Here is an 18557-nt window from a genome sequence, read left to right on the forward strand (position 1 = left end):
ATATTAATTTAGGCCAATATGTAAATAATTTCCTTTGTCCTTGGGTTATTTTGTTTATCTGTTTAATGAGAACATGTTTGCCACCTATTCAAAATGTAAATCTGTGGCACAAAGGAGGCAGCTGACAGCCTTTTTTTTTTGTCTCTTCCTAGTCCCAGAAAACAATAAAGGAAAATGAAAACAAACCAAAAGGTCATGGTCATAAAAAAAACATATTCAAAATAACTGTCATGCCTCCCACACCTTGATCATCAAATGACATTTATCTATTTTTAGATCCTATCAATCATTTTCAGATCTGCACAGCAACTATGCTTAAACTGTATTCCAGACATTTTTACATTTATTTTTTACAAAAACAAGTGTGTTTCTTACATAGAGTTCACATCAATTAATTAAAACATCAAAATATATTTTTTGGGATTTAAAAGAAATAGAAAATAAAAGTTAATGAGGGAGGCAAAACTAGAGGTAACAGAAGAGGAAACACAATTTGACATGGGTGTGATGGTGATGCTGGGTTTCCTTTCGGTCAGTGCACTCCTCGCTCTGGGTCAGCCTATCTCTTACATGTGCCCAGTTTAATGCTTGACAACATGAGCCCACAGGCGACTGTGTTTGTGTGTGTGTAAGCGCTGGGTTTGAAGTCGAGATGTGGAGTGGGGGGGGGGCATGATTTGTTGGCGTGATTTGTCGGCGTGATTTGCTCACCATCCGGCTCATAGCGCTCCCACATTTGCTCTCATAGTCGGATAAAACAGATACCGCCCCCTCGCTCACCCCGCCAACTCTCGGCCCAGCAATCAGCACAGGCATAAACGAGCAGCAGTCGCAAATGAGAGAGCTGCCTGGCATCCTCATGAGGTATCAGGTCAATCAAGCCCACTGTGGGCAAAGCGTGCAGGGGCCCTGAGGCTGAACACTGTAGTACAGAGCTCAATAAGCGCCTGTTGGCCTCAGGGGCAGCTTACTAAATGAAAGAGGATATTGGGGAGATTGTTTAGCATTATCATCGTTCATCATCGTTCCGCGGTTAGCTGTAACAATATGGTGCTTGGTTATTGCGCTCCCCCTAAGGAAGACTAGCAGCTGCCACTGATAAAGATATATGAGCTGATTGGAGGGATTGGAAGGAGACAAAAAAAATTGTGGCTGGCAATGGGAGAGAATGTGACAGAGAGGGATTTGTGACAGAAGAGGAGGGAAAACAGTATGAAGAGAGAAGGAAATGAATGAGAGGATAGATGGTAAAAATCTGTTCTTGCGTGGCGATTCCCCATCCCCATCAGTGTGGTCTCAATCAATTAGTTGTGGCTGTTTTTCGCAGTGGTGAGGCAGCGCTAAAATGGGGGCTGCAGGTGGGATAAACAAATGGTGAAGAGGGGGGAAAAATGGGCTGGTTCTGCCTGGACACCCTGGAGGCAGCAGCAGCAGCAGCAGCAGAGGAGAGGATGAGGATTAAACTGAACTCCATCTCGGACAGCACCACCCACCCTCTCTTTTAGTGAGCTGATGCAGCTACAAAGCACTGCAGCCGCTGCGTCTTTCCTCAGAAGATGCAACCTTCAGATTTTTCCCACATCAGATCGTCCTGGTTGGCAATGCTCCCTAAACAACAGATTAAAATCTTCCATTTAGCCATTTAAAAAATTTGACACACCCTTTGGAGTGCTTCCACTCTCGCATCATTTTAACTAGAGGAGCTGAAGCTGCCTGTAAGGACCAGGATTATAAATATTTTGCAGAGGAATAGTTTACACTTTAAAGGAACAGTTCAAGACTTTGGGAATTACTTTGCTTTATGTCTTGAGAGTAAAGCTTGATATCAATCTCTGTCTGTGTGTGCGCGTTAGCTATATCAACTTTATAAGGTGATGATGAGGTCAATGTTGTGATTACAGCTTGTTGAGATTAAAAAAACCCCAATCAATTTATGCAGGTTTAACAAAAACTGTTTAGCTTTACTTAGCATAAAAACCAGAAAAAAGGGGGATAGCTCCAACATGTAACTCCACCTAAAATCACTGATTTTTGTCATTTTTACATTTCTGTTATGACACAAGATAAATCTTTTAGAGCTTTAGAGTTGTGGATAGTTACATTTTCCATTTTCAGCAGAGCCAGGCTAGCTGTTTCTGCCTGCCTGCTAAGCTAGGCTAAACTCCATGATCTTCTTATGTCACTCTTGGAGAGAAAGCAAATAAGCATATTTCTCAAAATGTTGAACACTTCCTTTATGAAATATGACCTAAACTACATTTATTTAAAAAAAAAAACATGAGGCAAATTCACAAAAAAATGAATCGTACAGGACCTTTTAAGTTGCAACACCCATGTTTGCTTGCAATGATGTCAGGCCTATACGCTGGAGGAAAATGACATCATGATGGAGTGGCAGAAAAGCACCCAACAGTCGGTGACATCATCATGTCTCTGAGTGATGTCACTGGAGCGAGGGCACACGGTCATCCTTTGCTGTGCTTTAAATAGTCCACTGTCTTCCTTATCTCCCCCCCCCCCTTCTCCCCCCTCCTTCCTTACTCACCACCTCCTGTCATTCCCTCCTCCGCTCATTTGTCCCCTTTGCCTTCTATCCTCCAAATTTTTCCTCCACTCACTGGACAATACAGCCGCAGCTTATCTCTCTCTCTCTCTCTCTCCCTCTCTCTCTTTCTCTCTCTTTCTCTCTCCCACCATTTGTCTCTCAGTTCCTCTCTCTTCCTCCTCCCTTTCTCCCAAGTCTTTTAGAAGAGAGGTAGGGGGGGGGGGGTTGTTGTAAAGCGGGGGGTTCAGCGCGGCCACATCCCAGGCTCTTTGCTAGATTAATTTGCGGGGGCTCTGGCCTGCGCCGCACTGCTTACTGTACGCCAGTGAAAGTCACTCAGGGATTAACGGCAAGCAGGAAGGCAACGGCCCCCACCCACTTGCTGCCTCGGCAGAAAAAGACCCCCCCCCCCTCGCCCGTCTCTCTCCTCTTCTTCCCTCCCTCCCCTCCCAAATCTCTCTTTCCTCTCTCACTCGAAACCACTTTCTCTATCTCTCATGCCTCCTTCTCTCTATCCCAACCCTCTTTCTTTCTTTTCTCTCTTTCCCTCCATCCCATCAAACCCCTCTCTAGTTAATTACTCTAATGGGCTGGCCGTCCTTGGGGGGGGTAGTTGGAGGGCGGTGGGTGGGACCAGAGGAGATGCTGTAAGGTTCAGCTCAGCCATGCTTCTCGCCTCCAGCACACACACACACACACACACACACACACACACACTCTCATAGACTTAAATGCAGGGTCATATCTACTGTAGATTCCCCTACATGCTCACACTCACACAATTCATTCATACAGAATCCAGTATCACATACTGTACATGGACACACACACACAAATCGCAGAAACAGGAGCTTGAAACAATTCTTTATTTATTTTAGCTTCACATTAAGTCATTTCACAAGAGGAGCAAAATACAGATTGAGAGGGAAAAGAAGATGGAAAGATACAAAAGTGTGAAAAGGAGGGATGGTTGGAGAGAGTAATGGATGGCAGGATGGAGAGTGATGTGTTGAGATAGATGCAGCAATATACCCAAAGTGCCCATGCACAAGGAATGTGGGGTTTTGTGTGTGGGAACTTATTGGCCCAGTTTAAGGATCAGTCAGCTGAAACACTTTGGCTGAAGCTGACAGCTGTTTGAGAAATGCCAAATGGTGCTGCCAGAACACAAGCACACACACATATACACGCGTACAGAAACAGATATTTGCTTCTTTATCTGTCTCTCATACACACAACTCTGAAAAAGCCCCAGATCGCACTCAAATACGCACAAATATAGACACGCACATACAAAGTTTGTGTGATAGCAAATGCGAAATTTGCAAGTCTGCTCAGTGCACATGAGTAAATGCAATGCTAAACTCCCCATGCTACATGTACTGTAGGCACACACACACATTCAGGATGGTAAACCACTGCCAATTGCAGATGAGGGAGCATATGTCTGTGCTTATAGGAGACACTAAGCAGACATGACTTTTCTCAATCAAGCCGGTTAACTTGATCATCCGTCTGGCCGACCTCAGGAGGAAATGCCTTTAACTCTTTCGCTGTCTGGACTATTTATGGGTTCACAGCTGTAAGACAGAATCCACAGATATAATATTTCTCATTTAATCAACATCAACTCTGTCTTAGGTTTGCTTTATTTTGTTTTCACGATGCTCGAGCCTGTTTAAGGGAAATGGTAGGAGACACTTTTTGGAGCAGCTCCATGTACAGCTGAGAGATACTTGGACAGTGAGAGGGTATTTAATTGAGATATTCTGAGGTTACTGAGTACAATATCGAGTCATAACAGGGACGTTTCCAAAGGGTGCTGGGTTCATTTTTTAGGTAAATCAGGCACTTGTTCAGAACTATTATGATAGGTCACTGTGAAGCTAAAAAAAAAACTATTAAAGTTTAATTAAAAGTGATTCCATGTTTGTAGCTTCATTGAAGTGTCCTGTATAGCTCTATCAGGGAAGTAAGGGAAAGTTTTAAGATAATTCAGATTTAGAGCTGAAACAATTAGTCAATTAACCGCTTGGTCGATTAACAGCAAATTGATTGGCAACAATTTTGGTTTTCAAGGAAAAATGTCTAATATTCTCTAGTTCCAGCATCTCAGTTGTAAGGATGTGCTGCTTTCCTTTTTCTTATGTAACAGTTAACTAAAAATTATTGGGGTTTTTGACTGTTTGGTTGGACCAAAAAAGCAATTTAAAGATATCATGTTGGACTTGTTTTTCTCCCACTATTTTCTGACATTTTATAGACCAAAAGATCAAACAAGTAAACAATCGGGAGATAAATTCATAATAAAAATGTTGTCAAATTTTATTACATCAGGAAATTTCCCTTGAGATGTATCGTTATGTTTTCAAGGGGTTTCCAAAAATAATCACTCCTACTGTAGGTCTAATGCAGTTCAATAAAATTTGAATCTATTTTTTTGTTGTTGTAGTTGTTGATTTGGTCATTGTTTGTATCAGTTATGATAATATTGTACTTGCCAAGTTAATTGTTGAGATCGTAGAACACAGCACAAGTCGAACAGGGCAAGAAACTCATCATTCAGATAATCAGACAGCTTGTAAACAAGCCTGCAGTTGGACGAGGTTATTGACCACTTTATTTAGAGGAAAAGCCGAATGTGAACAGACCTGCAATGTTGGCAATAATCCCTAATTGCACAGGAAAACTGTGGTCACACACAAATTCGGTATGCACAGTAGGTCAAAGTTGAACCAGGAAGTCTGTAGTAGTTTAAAATCTGTGTGACTGTCTCATTGCTTGTGTGTCTTGCTCTGTCAGATTTAGCAATGTCGCTACGTTCCGAGAATTCAGCTGTTTCTTTTTATCATAACTGGTACCTACAATAATAAGATCCGAGTTGTTTCACAAAAGCACCGCTTACACACAGATCGCAAATTGTGGCAGCATCACCTTGTACAAATGAGTGTTTAAAAAGTGCTGTGAATTTGCGAGTGCTACATGGCTCTCACATTCTCATGTATGCTTTGATTGGTGAAAACGTGTCAAAATCAAAAGGAGAGGAAATGATCTCAAGTTGCAAATCACAGCTTGCGTGTTGCAAATTTGGTGTAACGAGGCCCTGAATCCCAACCTGCAGCCGCAACGAAAAAAAGCAAACTAATTGCTATAATTTCAGGACTACTGGTGATGAATCAGTCAGTGAATGATGGATGTGAATGTCTTCTTCTTTGGGATTTCAGGCATGGGAATGACGTCACACTATGTAAACTGGAAAATCAATGAAATCCAGTACTTGTCTGTATAGAGTATGTCAACACATGCACAGACAAACATACAGGGGTTTAAGATTATGATAATATGGTAGCTTTGACCTTGAGACCTTTTCGGGTTTACTCATGATCATCAGACTAGATGTGTGTGCTATTTCTAGGTATGTGTCCATGGGTACTTTTGCACTTTTTTCACACATTTAGAGATCTGTAAACCTGCTTTGATGCTCTTTTGAGAAGATAAATGAGACCTTAGGGATTTGGCATAGAAATGGTATGTAGACACACATATTCACAAAAAAAACCCATATGGAAAAAGTGTTGGATAATCAGACAGGAGTAGGGAGAGACCTTACAGCACTTCTAAATTGCTCTGGTGCCACTGCTCATTAAGATGATTATGATGTGAATATTTACTGTTGTTCTCCTGCTACTACTACGCTTGCTGCGCGATAGCCTGCAGCTTAACGTCTCAACTGTGGCATTTAGTTTCACAAACACACACACACATTGCTGTGCAAACCTTCACACATGCACATCAGTTTACACGCGCCATACACAAGCACAAACACACCAAGTAACAGAGTATATCGGTTAACTACCACATAAAGTGAGCATGTAGCTAACTACTACCATAACTATTACAGTAAGGCATAATTTTCATTTCTACTCACATTACGACATCCCAAGTAACTCTTCTTCAAAGCATTTATACTGAGAGAAGAAGGAAATCATCAAGAAATCAAGCCATTTCAGCTACATAAAGCACCAGCAAGTTGTTAAAAGGCTAATGCCTACTAAAAACTCTGCCTCAGAGTTTACCTGATTACACTTAAACAATAATTACAAGAAATAGTTTGAAATTTCTTTCTTACCAAGAGTAGGATGAGAAGATCAATACTACTTTCAATGTCTTTGCGCTAAGTACATTGCTGGGGGCGATTAGCTTAGCTTATCTTAAACACTGGAAGCAGGCAGATGCTACTAGCTAGTTAAAACATGCAACTACCAATTTCATTTGTTTCTAAATTTAAAAAACAAACAAAAAACAAAAATCCAGATATGGTGTGTTAATTGGTGAACTTTAGAGGTGCTGGTATAGGGCTAGCTGTTTCCCCCCTGCTACCGGTCTTTATGTTAAGCTAAGCTAATGGCCTCCTGGCAGCTCACTCCAGATGTGTTTGAAGACTCTGCTTTGACTAATAATTTGTGTCTGATATAGATTTTCCACAAAAAAGTTCAATTACTCACCTAAAAATGATGACGTTTCCTCCTCCTTTGAAAATCCTGAATCTCTGAATATGTAAATATTGTTGATTTTTAAAGTTTTCCTACTGGACACAAAATGTCTTCTACTTCACTGAAAAGTCCATTCTCGGTGTATGAGCACTGGAGACTTCAAGTTTCCATCTAACACTGGTGTAAATTGCACCCTGGACCACAGCTGGCTCCTAACTAGTTGTGATGTCACAAATCATGCTCGTAAGTACACACCTTAAACTCTGATTTTCTGTGAGCACAAAGAAAGTTTCCACTTTCAGCAGATGAATGTGAAAACAGCCTTCACCTGTCAAACTCTGCAAATGCACCATTTTGCACAGTGAAAATCAAACCTCCACCTGAAGGAAAAAGAAGAAAAAATGATTCTTGACTGAAGGGGGACTTTAATGCACAGATATAAGATACAGTATAAAATTGATTATACTGAATGTTTGAATTTGATCTATTGTCATTCTGTTTCTCCATATTATTAGTCTATCATTGCCATGTCTGCCTCTTTTTCTACATAAACAACAGCTATTTTATGTCTGTTCGTAATAGAAGGGGACTCCCTCTTGTTGCTTTTCTTGAGGTTTCTTCGTATTTTGACTGAATTCATCTCCAAAGTTTCATAGTGATAACTGCTAGTGTGACGAGCCCTTACACAAAGTCATCTGTAGTCGACGACGACTGACGCTGTAGCAATATAATGTACTACTTCTGATGCATATATTTATTTTTAAGAATTAAGGTGTATTTCTTGTAGATATTAAGCGCTCTTAACGGAATAACTCGGGAGCGATGGGGTACTTGGAAACAAACTGCTGTTGATCAGTTTTCAAAGTGTTAGACCAGATCAGTGCTAGATCAAATATCATTATTTTTCTTTCTTTTCTGTAGTATTTTTATAGTTTTGGTAATTCATGGTTTTAATATTTTGCTCACCAATTTTTTAAAATATCACAGCAGATGTAACAACTGCAGACAGAATAGCAGATATCGTCAAGTCATGGCCATGTGTCCATCAGCAACACTCACTGGGAATATTTGCAATCTAGTTTTATCTTTCTTTGCAACCGCTGTGCTGAGTGCTGACCAAGGGCTAAAGATCAAAGGCCAGGGAGAGGTCAGCCAACCAGACAGATGGCTGGCTTTCAGTGGGGAGACTAACAAGATGCTCATGTAATGTAAATGGCAACAAGAAATCAGTGCCCTCGGCAGAGCGAACCCGGGATTTTAAAAGGGCCGCTGCATGGTGCTAAAATATTATTAGCTACATAACGCTTCACTCTGCCACAGAGTATAGTAACCAAAGGCTTAAATCGACCAGATGCATAAATATTGCTTATACACAAACATTGCAGTCCCATTTCGCTCAATGTTGTGTGAATATAGCATTTATAAACACAGTCAAACCCATGCTGATGTTTAGATATATTGCTCTGTGACCAGGAAGCCACATTATTGCCTCCAGTGGTTTGGGGGAACAATGGAAAACGGTGAATCATTGTCTGCTGGAAGAAGCGTGGCATGTTTGTCTCGCACTGCAGTAGCGTTGTTGTCTCTTATTATTTCCCTTCTCTTTTCTCTCCTGTCATATGTGCATCATAGTGTGTAGAGTGCCACTGGGGTCATCTTCACAGTAACAGAGAACATACTGCGGAAGGTATCGGCTTTCAAAATACACACACAACTGGTTTAAAATGTCAATGTGTGACTCCATATCCTCTCTGCTCCATGAGCCACATGTTGAAGGAAATGAGACCATTTGACTGTGAGGTTATTTGCAGTGCATCCATCTAATGAGGATCGGTGGAATTAGGAGGGAAAGAAGACAGCTGGTTGTTATACAGTAAGAGGAACTTGGGGGAGAGTAAAAAGTCATAGAGAGTTGAGGGGAGATGGAGATGAGACCTCCACACTACAAAAACATCATCTGTCACCTACTGCAGCACTGAAGTTTGAATCTTGTTGTTTTGTGGAGAAGTCCTGTATAAAGGGTGACATTTCACTCAGTTTTCAAGGATTTAGTTTTAATCGAGTGTCTAGTAGAGTGATAAGCATACAGAAAATTGCTCCAAAACAGTGAAAAGACCATATATGAAACTCAATGACTTCTGTTAAGTCCATCCCTTCTCCTCCTTCTTAATATGCAGAATCTCCTGCCCTGCCTCATGGGACATAACCAGGACATCAGTCAATGATGGACAGGTGAGGCGACGGGAGACGCATCGGCAGAGACGTGAAGACAGGAGATCAGAGAGCAGTAAGAAGAGCGTGAGTTCCAGAGAAATGTCTTCATTGTCATGCCAATCTAGCCAATCTCTCATTTTCTTCTTCCAGAGATTTTATCTTCTTCAAAAAGGTCTTCATGTGTCCACACACAAACCAGCCCTGGACACATGGCTTAAAGCTGCTATGATAAATATCTTTACAATGACAATATGTCAAATTACTATGTGTACGTGTGCTAATGATGAACCCACCATGTCCTTTGTCCTCTGGGATGTTCTTATACGTTTACTTAGGTCTACAGAGCTCCTGTATGTGACGTCTGGAGAGAACAGATAATACTGATTAATGACCAAACTATTGTAAACCTTAGCAGTGACATTTTGCTTTTTATAATGAAGTGATGGTGCAGATGAATCTACATGTATGTAGGAGATGATGAACTTGATGATAATCCAGGTGAGGTCCTTGATGGTGACCTTGGTAAGTATGTGAGATTGAGTCATAATGTATACATACTGTATATTCTGTACACAATGGGCAATGTCTAGTCGAGAATGGCCTTGGGTCGGAAGGAAAATGAAAAGACTGATGCTGGATAAAGTGGTTCTATTAGTGTGTGAACTACATATAGAAAATGTGTCAAAATAGCAACACAATATGCATGATAATGCCTTTTTCACGACCGTATTTAGGCACAAATTGACTTGTCCAATGACTTGAAAATGTTTAAACCTGAGCAAAAAGTTGCCCATATCCTGGGGAATATGCTTTAATAAATGTACAGAGACAACGGGGAAAGAGAGACAGACTGGAGGGAAATAACAGAAAGAACCAGAGTTTCTGGTGAGTTCTGAGCTCAGTTAGAAGTTAAGTCAAACACAAACATACAGACATGGTCGGTACAGCTTATGTACAGTTGAAGACAAAGAAACACAAACAGTCCAGCGGTCAAACTCCGAATGACACGAAACAAAAATCTGCTTCATGTTCTGTCTGAACACACCTTTTAGAGTCAAGTCTGAAGTCCAGACAATGAGTCAGTTCTGTTCTAAGGTCTATTTATGAGCTAACTAGGCAGGTACAAGTTGCCATCTTGAGTGTCCATCCCAAGTTTTTAACAATGTAAACAGATATGTAGCTTTTCGGAGGGCAGGCAAGTCAAGAAATGTAGGAATTACTGTAAGCTATTCAATAAATGTCATATTTTTTAAGTGGCAGCCTCAGTTATATCGAATCAAATTTTGTTCCCATATTAAATGCAAGTGTCTGGAGCTGCAGGGTGTGTTAGCTTAAAACCACCACAGACAAAGGAGATTTAGAGTGACAAAGCAAAATGACTGGCTTCAGTGAGTACAGTAGGAAAGACATACTGATGCTGCTATGAGGTGCATCTTTTCAAACAAGCTGAGATTGGAAATGCAAGGTTGCTAAGGTTTCTGTACAAAACAAGTTTGCCTGATTCGTGATAAAAATGGGAAATTTTTAAGTGAGGCTTGGTTACAAACTGACTTTAGTTTGCATGTGTTGTACAGTAGCTGCTCACAGGCAGTCTGTAGTTTCAGATTTGTAGTTTTAGGTTCATTTAAGTGTTAGTTATGTTTGGATGGGTGTACAGTGTTCCTTATGTGTGAAATATAGATGTCATGGGAGGCTGAGTAATGCACTCTTTTTGACCTTCGAACCCTGAAAGTGTTTGTGTTTTGTGTGATCTACGTATGTGTGTATGTGAAGGAGATATCGAGCCAGTCTCCATGACTCTCCCCAACTTGTGATCACGTTTGCACAAACACACACACACACACACACATATATACACACATAAGATGTCAGGCTGGTTTCACACACCAGTGGACACACTGCTGCTACACCTCCTCTCCCTCACGTTTTTACCCTCTCCCATCATGTTGCACCTTCTTGTCGGCTCTTCTCCTCCTCTCAACCCCTCTCCCCTGTTTATTCAGTCTTCCATCACTCCCCTAACACCTCTTCACCCCTGCTGCCGCTCCCTTCATTTCTCACCGTCATCCCATCCTTTTTTCACCTTTTTTTCTCTCCTGCTCCATCTCACAACATCTCACACAATCTTGGAGGATTTCCAGAGTAAACAATACCAATTTAATTTGATCGGAAGATGGTCAACAAGGACAGATAGATGCGGCTGGAATTGCATTTGTGTGATTGTGTACATGTGTGATGCACGAACATAAAAAGTATGTGAGTTTAGACTTTTCATGTGTCAGACAAAGAGCAAAACATATCAGACACAAACCTGCACACTGCTGTAGGATTTTGGACCAAAGACTATCCTTTATAAATCCATCTTAAGCTCTAGCAGCCCATTCAGACACTTTTGTGACACATTGCTGCATGAGCAATCAGTCTTGCAGTCTCTTCTGCAGAAAATTTCAAAAATCTGTCGTTTACTAAGCTAACTTCACTCAACGCTATCTAAACCTTACAAAAACCTCTGGAGCAGCTTCCTCAGATATAACATTTATTTCAAATCAAGGTGCAGCTGATTGCGAACAGAACTTGTGAACAAAAGTTCTGCAAAGAAAAATCAGACTTTACTTCACCCTTAGCTTTAGCTGTGATTGCTCTTTTCCCACACAGCACCATAAACATTAACACACAGGCCATTTATCTGCCTCTCCATCATGCTTTACACTATAAATTACAGAGAACTGTTCAATTATTTCTTCTTAAACCTGCAATAACAGAATTTTGGCCACTTGGGGGCAGCAGAAACGAGCTGTAAAGACAACACTGACATATGTTCACCCTTCTTGCTAGCAAACAATTGCTTATTTACATAAACAGGAACATTAGCATGCATTTGGAGTCATGTTTGTGTCCTGCTGACAAACTGAAGTCCAAATTCACTCTCTTTTTTAGCTCTGGTTTCACCGACTCCTCAGGGAAATATCTAGCTTTTTAGCTGCTAAATATGTCTACAGGGTAGCTGCTAACTTTGTCTGCCTGCTATTTGGTGCTGGGAATATAGCATTCAGTGGGTTTATAAGAGCGATGAGAGCAGTGAGAGTGAGGTGACAGTAAAGTTGTGGACTGTAAAGCCAAAACATTTAGCTAAAAGATGCTAAAATTCTCTGTGGAGGTGAAGGGAACTGCAGAATCGGTTGATAATTCTCTGTGGGTTCGTCACTACATGTGATTACTTTCACATTACATGTGGTCATCTGACCATTGCTAATATAAAATTAGTCATTTGGAGTAGCTTTAACCATTTTCGAAATGTGATGCAACTCGGGCTCTGTCAGGTCATGGGCCCCAGCGCAGCTGCCTTGTCTGCCGCAGAAATGAGGGACAAATGAAGAGTTTGTCATGGACCAGTGAGCAGTACACCTGAGAGGTCTGTCTATTTCTCCCTCCCACACATATACACACACACACACACACACACAGGGCTAGAATCAGAGAATCACCCCGGAGATTCGATCCATCCGTGTTTTTGAATGAATGGGCAGCCACACGGGAGCTGTCTCCATTTTTCACTTCTCACAGTGTTCACTACAGCACAGTGACCCGAATCACCCACAGGACCTCAGGGTTCTCTAAAACTAGTATTTTCCAGGCTACATGTTGAAATGCATCTCCATCCTGATTTAACACAGATTTGTTCATACATCTACAGAAGCTTGTGTGACACTACCTCTGTACATGTAATGTATGTTGACTTTTAACTGTTATTTTCTTACTTCAGTTGAATTTCTTTGGATATGAAATGACACTCACTATTAGAATAAGTAAGAATAGTGCCTGTACAAATATAATCATTTTAAGGAATGTGCTTTTTGAGAAATATACTTACTGGCTTTCTCTCTGAGAGTAAAATGAGAACAAGAAGTGCACACAGCCAGGAAATAGTCTTGCACATAACTTTTTGTGAAACCACAACATGACGTTTTTATGCCTTGGTTTTGTGCAGATGAAACAAATAAGATATATCATGTTAATTAGTGACATTTAAAGGTGCTGGTTGACAGACTCTGGTATTTTTGGAATGAGCCAGGCTAGCTGCTTCTCCCTGTGTCAAGTCTTTGTGCTAAGCTAAGCTAACTGATTGCTGCCGGTAGCTTCATACTTACCATACAGACAAGAGTAGTTAAACTGCTCATTTAGCTCTCGAAGAAAAGGTTCATTTAAAGTGTTTGTTGACTGTTAAGATCCCAATAAGTCCTAATTTCTATGTAGTCAAAACTTTGTGTTGCTTAGAAACTGCGGCCAATAAACATTATATGTGATCTGTGTTTCTTTTCAGCATTTTCAACATTTAATCTTTGTGAAGATTCGGCTGCACTTGGATCTAAATTACTCTGAGGAAGTATGGCGTGTATGATTGCCTAAATGAGTAAACAAGAGCCTGAGTAATTAAACCAGCCTTGAATCAAAAATAATCAGCCGTACAGCTAACAGAAAGGTTGCATAACTAATTTGTCCTTTCAGTTCCTTTCACTTTTATGCAAAAAGCCAATTTACAGAAAATAAAACGAGTGCAAGTGTGAAAGAGAAGAAGTGTGTTTTTCGCCCAGATGTGAACGCTACGGTCTGATAACTCTCAGGATGAGCTGTGACAGTGCATATGCTCATTCATGACTGTCTCTGCATCTCAATCACAGCAGACTTGTTTTACCTTGACAGCTAAAAGTGAGAGTGGCGACTGATCAAGGCACCGAAGATTCCTGCATTCCTGAAGAACATGATGAAACGGATGATGAAACGGATGAGGTTTTAATCAGAATCTCTTTATGCTGGCCCTCGGTGGGAAATCTTCACCTCATCAGCCCTCTGCATCCTCCCCCACTGGACAACGGGCAACCTCCTAGAGTGGCTTGCTGCGTGGCCTTTTCAATAATGTAGAGGGGGAGAGAAGGGAGATAAAAATGAGAGAGGAAACGATTTCCTGGCGCTGTGGGAGCCCCTTCTGTGACATTTACCTCTACCAAGGCCCTCAGAGTGTATGTGTGTGTGTGTGTGTGTGTGTGTGTGTTTGATGGCCCTGTTCCAGACTAATGATACCCCCCTCTGGCACACACTCACTCTAGGCACAAAACTATCATGCTAGCGATGCCACACGTGTCCTTTTAGAATCACACCGAAGGGGGGAAGAAAGAGAGAGAAGTGGGGAGATAATAGCGAGAAGGCAAAGAAAGAGTGTACAGAGTTTAAAAAGAGAAATATGAGAGCAATACTCCCACATAAGTGAGGAAATGAGGCACAATAGCAGAGCAGGATATAACGGGAAGAGAAAAGGTTAATGAATGAAGGAGACAGTTTCTGTCAGCGAGTGACAGAGAAGAAGCAGGAGCGATCATCCTGTTTAATCCATCAGCTCCACCTGTTACCATTTCATACTTCATTAACCGTCCCCTCCATTTCCAGCACCGGGTGGTCTCCTCTGTTTCAGCGGGGAGTCCCCTACCCCCCACCTGGACACATGGCATCTATCATTACCCCCCCGCTTCAGCTCAGGGCCTGCAGAATGTCACACAGCTGGAGCTTGAGGCTATGATGACAGATGTAAAAGAAAACCCCAGTGAATGTCATTAAAAAGACAGAACGCACTTGTGCTGGCCTACTGTAGCGCAATATAACCAACTTCAACTGACAATTTTATTTTTAGACTGTAAGTAATAGTTGAGAAAACAATCTCCCCTCAGGGTCTGTTTAGCAGTGCACATGATCTTCATCAGCAGATAGAGTTTGCCCACTTGTCATGGAATCATAGATGTTCAAATTTCCATTTTTTCAGACCACTTTAAAGACTTCTCATCCATGTTGACGTAAAAGCCAGGGTTCAAAGTTTAACCTTGACTTCGGCGACAGCAGTTAAGAAAATACTTTCACCACAAGGTGTATTTAGTAGTTGTTCTGGAGCTTTTGTACCTCATCTTTTTAAGGGATAGTTTGATATTCTGAGATATACGTTTAGTCGCTTTCTTGCTCAGAGATCAAACAGGAGAGCGATACAACGCTTATGTCTGTGCATTAAAATGTAAGGCTACAGCTAGCAGCCAGTTAGCTTAGCTCACAGAGGTAGAGGAAGTATTCACATCCTTTAGTTAAGTAAAAGCAGAAATACCATAGTCTAAAAATACTCCATTACAAGTAAAAGTCCTTAATCAAAATGTTACTCAAGTAAAAGTACATCATTATACTTTCAAAGTGCATCCTATTAGTAAGTGTTATCATGAAAATGTCTTTAAATTATCAAAAGTAAACACAGTTTGTAGCCTAATTTTGGAGTCAGTTTTTAGACACTACTGACCAGATTAATGGTAATATATTATATAAATGTATTGTGTTTTTTATGTAACTGCTAACTAAGTGGCAATTACATGTAGTGGAGTAAAAAGTAGGCTACAATATTTCCCTCTGAAATGGAATTCAGTGGAAGTAAAAATTAGCTTAAAATGGAAATACTCAAGTAAAGTACAAGTACCTCAAAATTGTACTTAAGTACAGAACAAACACAAGAGGACTTTAATCCTGAATTAATCTTACTTTACACAATGCATTTTTTCTTGGCTCTGCCTTGTGCAAAATCATCCACAATATCATCAAAGTCCAATATATTGTTCATTTTGCTCTCAATTGCCATTTGCCTTGAGGCGTTTTTGTGTCACATTAGTCCTCAATTCATTTTAAATCTTGGACAGGAGAGAGAATGACCGCTCCCCTTTGAGATTACTGACGAGCAGAGTCAGAAGTAGCCGAAGCACGACATAAACATTTGGAAACATAGATTGCAGGCCACCATTGAGAATTATTCAGAGCAGTCCTTTTGGGTTTGTATCATCTTCAGGCTTAATAAATGATCTGAGCTGAATTTGTTCATCACCTTAGCTGTCAGAACTTTGGCCTTCTCAATTACTGAGGCATTGGACTCAGATTTTACACAGAAAACCACACTGAACGAACTGCACAGGTGCCCGTAGGCATCCAGATGGTGTCCGAGGCTCTGAGTAAGCATGTCGATGGCAACATTGAAGGTCTCTACCTGAAACTTGCCTCCATCAAGCTCAATATCCTGCTCTCCAGTCTCATCAGCAAAGGTCTTGTATCTCTTTCTGCGATAGCTGTCATGTCTGTAAGTCTGGCTGAAGCCACTCAGAGCGGCCCTCTCAAAACTGTCAAAAAGGTCTCTCTGTGCAGACACAAGATTACACAATGATTTGAGTGCCATAACTGCAGTATAATATCAAGGGCTACGTATATCACTTTGCTGCAAAATAGCACTAGCTGCTTGAAATCTTGATAATAGAGTATCCCAAAACTTGGCCATGAAGGCCATCTCCAACTTCTCCATTTGCGCACAGAGTGCAGCTGCTTCAGACCTTGTGTCCCTTTTTTCTGTGTCATCCATGGACAAAGTCCTAAGCCTCTCTTGTATCCTTTGGTAATTTTGCCACAGTGCTTTCATTGAGTCAGCATGGCAGCTCCCGCGTGTAGTGGGGAGATTTAAGAGTTAGATCGATGCACACATTGGAATCTCCAAATACTGTGCCCCAGCGATGCATGGAGGCAGAGGTGAACGTATATAGAGACTGCAACAAGTCAAATAATTGCAAACTACATTGCTACAGTCTTCAATACTGTTGACTCTGACCAGAATTAAAGAATGGGCAGCACAAGGGACATAGTGAATCAATGGATTCCTCTTCTTTAGATATGCCTGCAATCCGTTGTATTTTCCATATTACACACATTGTCATACGATTGTCCATGGCAGTTTGCCAAATCTAGTCCAAGATCATGCACCATTGAGACAGCACAGTCTGCTAAGCTTTCCCCTGTGTGACTAGTGATGGGCTCAATCCTAGAAAGCATTCCACTAGGTGGCTCGTTTTACTCACAAATCTGAAAATAAAGGTGAACTAGTCCACATGTGATAAATCAGAGCTTGAGACGACTATTAACAGAGAAATACTTTGTATTGTGCAATTCCTATGTAATTGCTTGTTTAGTTTTCTCTCCCATAAGTTCTATGAATTCTTCACAAATTGTTGAGGATAAATATGAAACACTGCCCCTACTCATCTGTCCAAAATTTCTCATATGCTCTGCCAAGAACAGGTCAAATTGTGACTGGGTCAGTTACAGCTTCAAACTAAGCCTCACCCTGATCTCTTCAGGAGGCTGTAGCTGACCCTCCATGATGCTAGCAGGCAGTGAAGGTGACACCATTTGCCATTGGCCCTCTTCTTTAGCAGCTGTTTGCTCCTCCTCCTCACCTGCCAACAGTAGCCCCGGTGGTACAGCATTAGCAGTGCTGCTAACTGGCTGTTCCTCCTCACCACCTCCATGGTGGGCTTGTGAGCCTCTGCAATGTTGTTGTTCTCATCGTTCATTTTGTTTTTGAAAAAAATGGAAATGTGAGGAACTTGATATAAGATATATGCTTCCCCTGCTGCCTTTTCTTAGCTGTCGTTTAGCTGCTTCACTTAATGTTGATCCACATTGCATGGTTGTCAAGATCATGCACAGATTGACCTTATCGTGACCTCACCTGTGACATGTCTTCAGTTCACAAACTTTAATAGCACCCTCTATATTCCAGTCTATACTCATTAATCTAATGGGAATGGACAATTGTAGCCCACACAAGCTTCTTTTTCTTGAAAAATGACGATAATAGGTTTAACAATATTATATCTGTAATAAATAGGGGTGGAGGCCTATAAACTACTCAAAATAGTTTTTTACGTTCATGTAAGGAATCTCACTTGTCCCAGTGAAGACCTAACACTAAAACATATTTAAAGGAGCATACAAGTGATACACCAAAAAAAATATTACATGGAGTACTCAGTCTCTAGATAAACTGAGGGGATAAACACTCACTTAAAAGGTATCATGATCATTCTTTCTTGTGTCAAAGTGAATGTTTAGGCTATTCCTTCAGTTTTTCAGTAGGTCTTTTGGGACTCTGTTATTGACATGAATGACTATGTGACAAGAAATGTAGCGTTAATAACAGCGACTTCACGCAGCAGTTCTGGCTTAGGGGCCCCCTGAGCCTTTGGGCCCATGGGCCTGTACCCAGTAGGCCCGTTTAGTTGTCCACCTTGTGCTCCAATCAGTTACCATCAACAGAAGCTGTCAAGTCTTAAAGATCCAGTGTCACAGAGCTGAAAAGAGGTCACAGCTCAGTGTCAGCGATTGTTTATGCAGAGAAAAGAGATGGCTGACTAGTCTGGTAAATCACCCACCTGTCTGTGGAGATGAACTGCAAAATAAAGTGA

General features: G+C 41.1%; 1 protein-coding gene across 3 annotated transcripts in view; it reads left to right on the forward strand.

Moving 5' to 3' along the window:
* LOC137174363 (uncharacterized) overlaps positions 1-18557 on the forward strand; it is a 121985-nt gene that overhangs the window by 97528 nt on the left and 5900 nt on the right. For 2 of the 3 annotated variants that reach the window (XM_067579596.1, XM_067579595.1), the window contains exon 2: positions 9216-9336. The gene's annotated coding sequence lies outside the window, so the exon portion shown is untranslated. Of the gene's footprint in view, positions 1-9215; positions 9337-13953; positions 14877-18557 lie in introns of those variants that run through there. The other variant, XR_010925351.1, reaches the window with a different exon arrangement.

Source organism: Thunnus thynnus, chromosome 22 (assembly GCF_963924715.1).
Source record: "Thunnus thynnus chromosome 22, fThuThy2.1, whole genome shotgun sequence".
NCBI classification, from domain to species: Eukaryota; Metazoa; Chordata; class Actinopteri; order Scombriformes; family Scombridae; genus Thunnus; species Thunnus thynnus.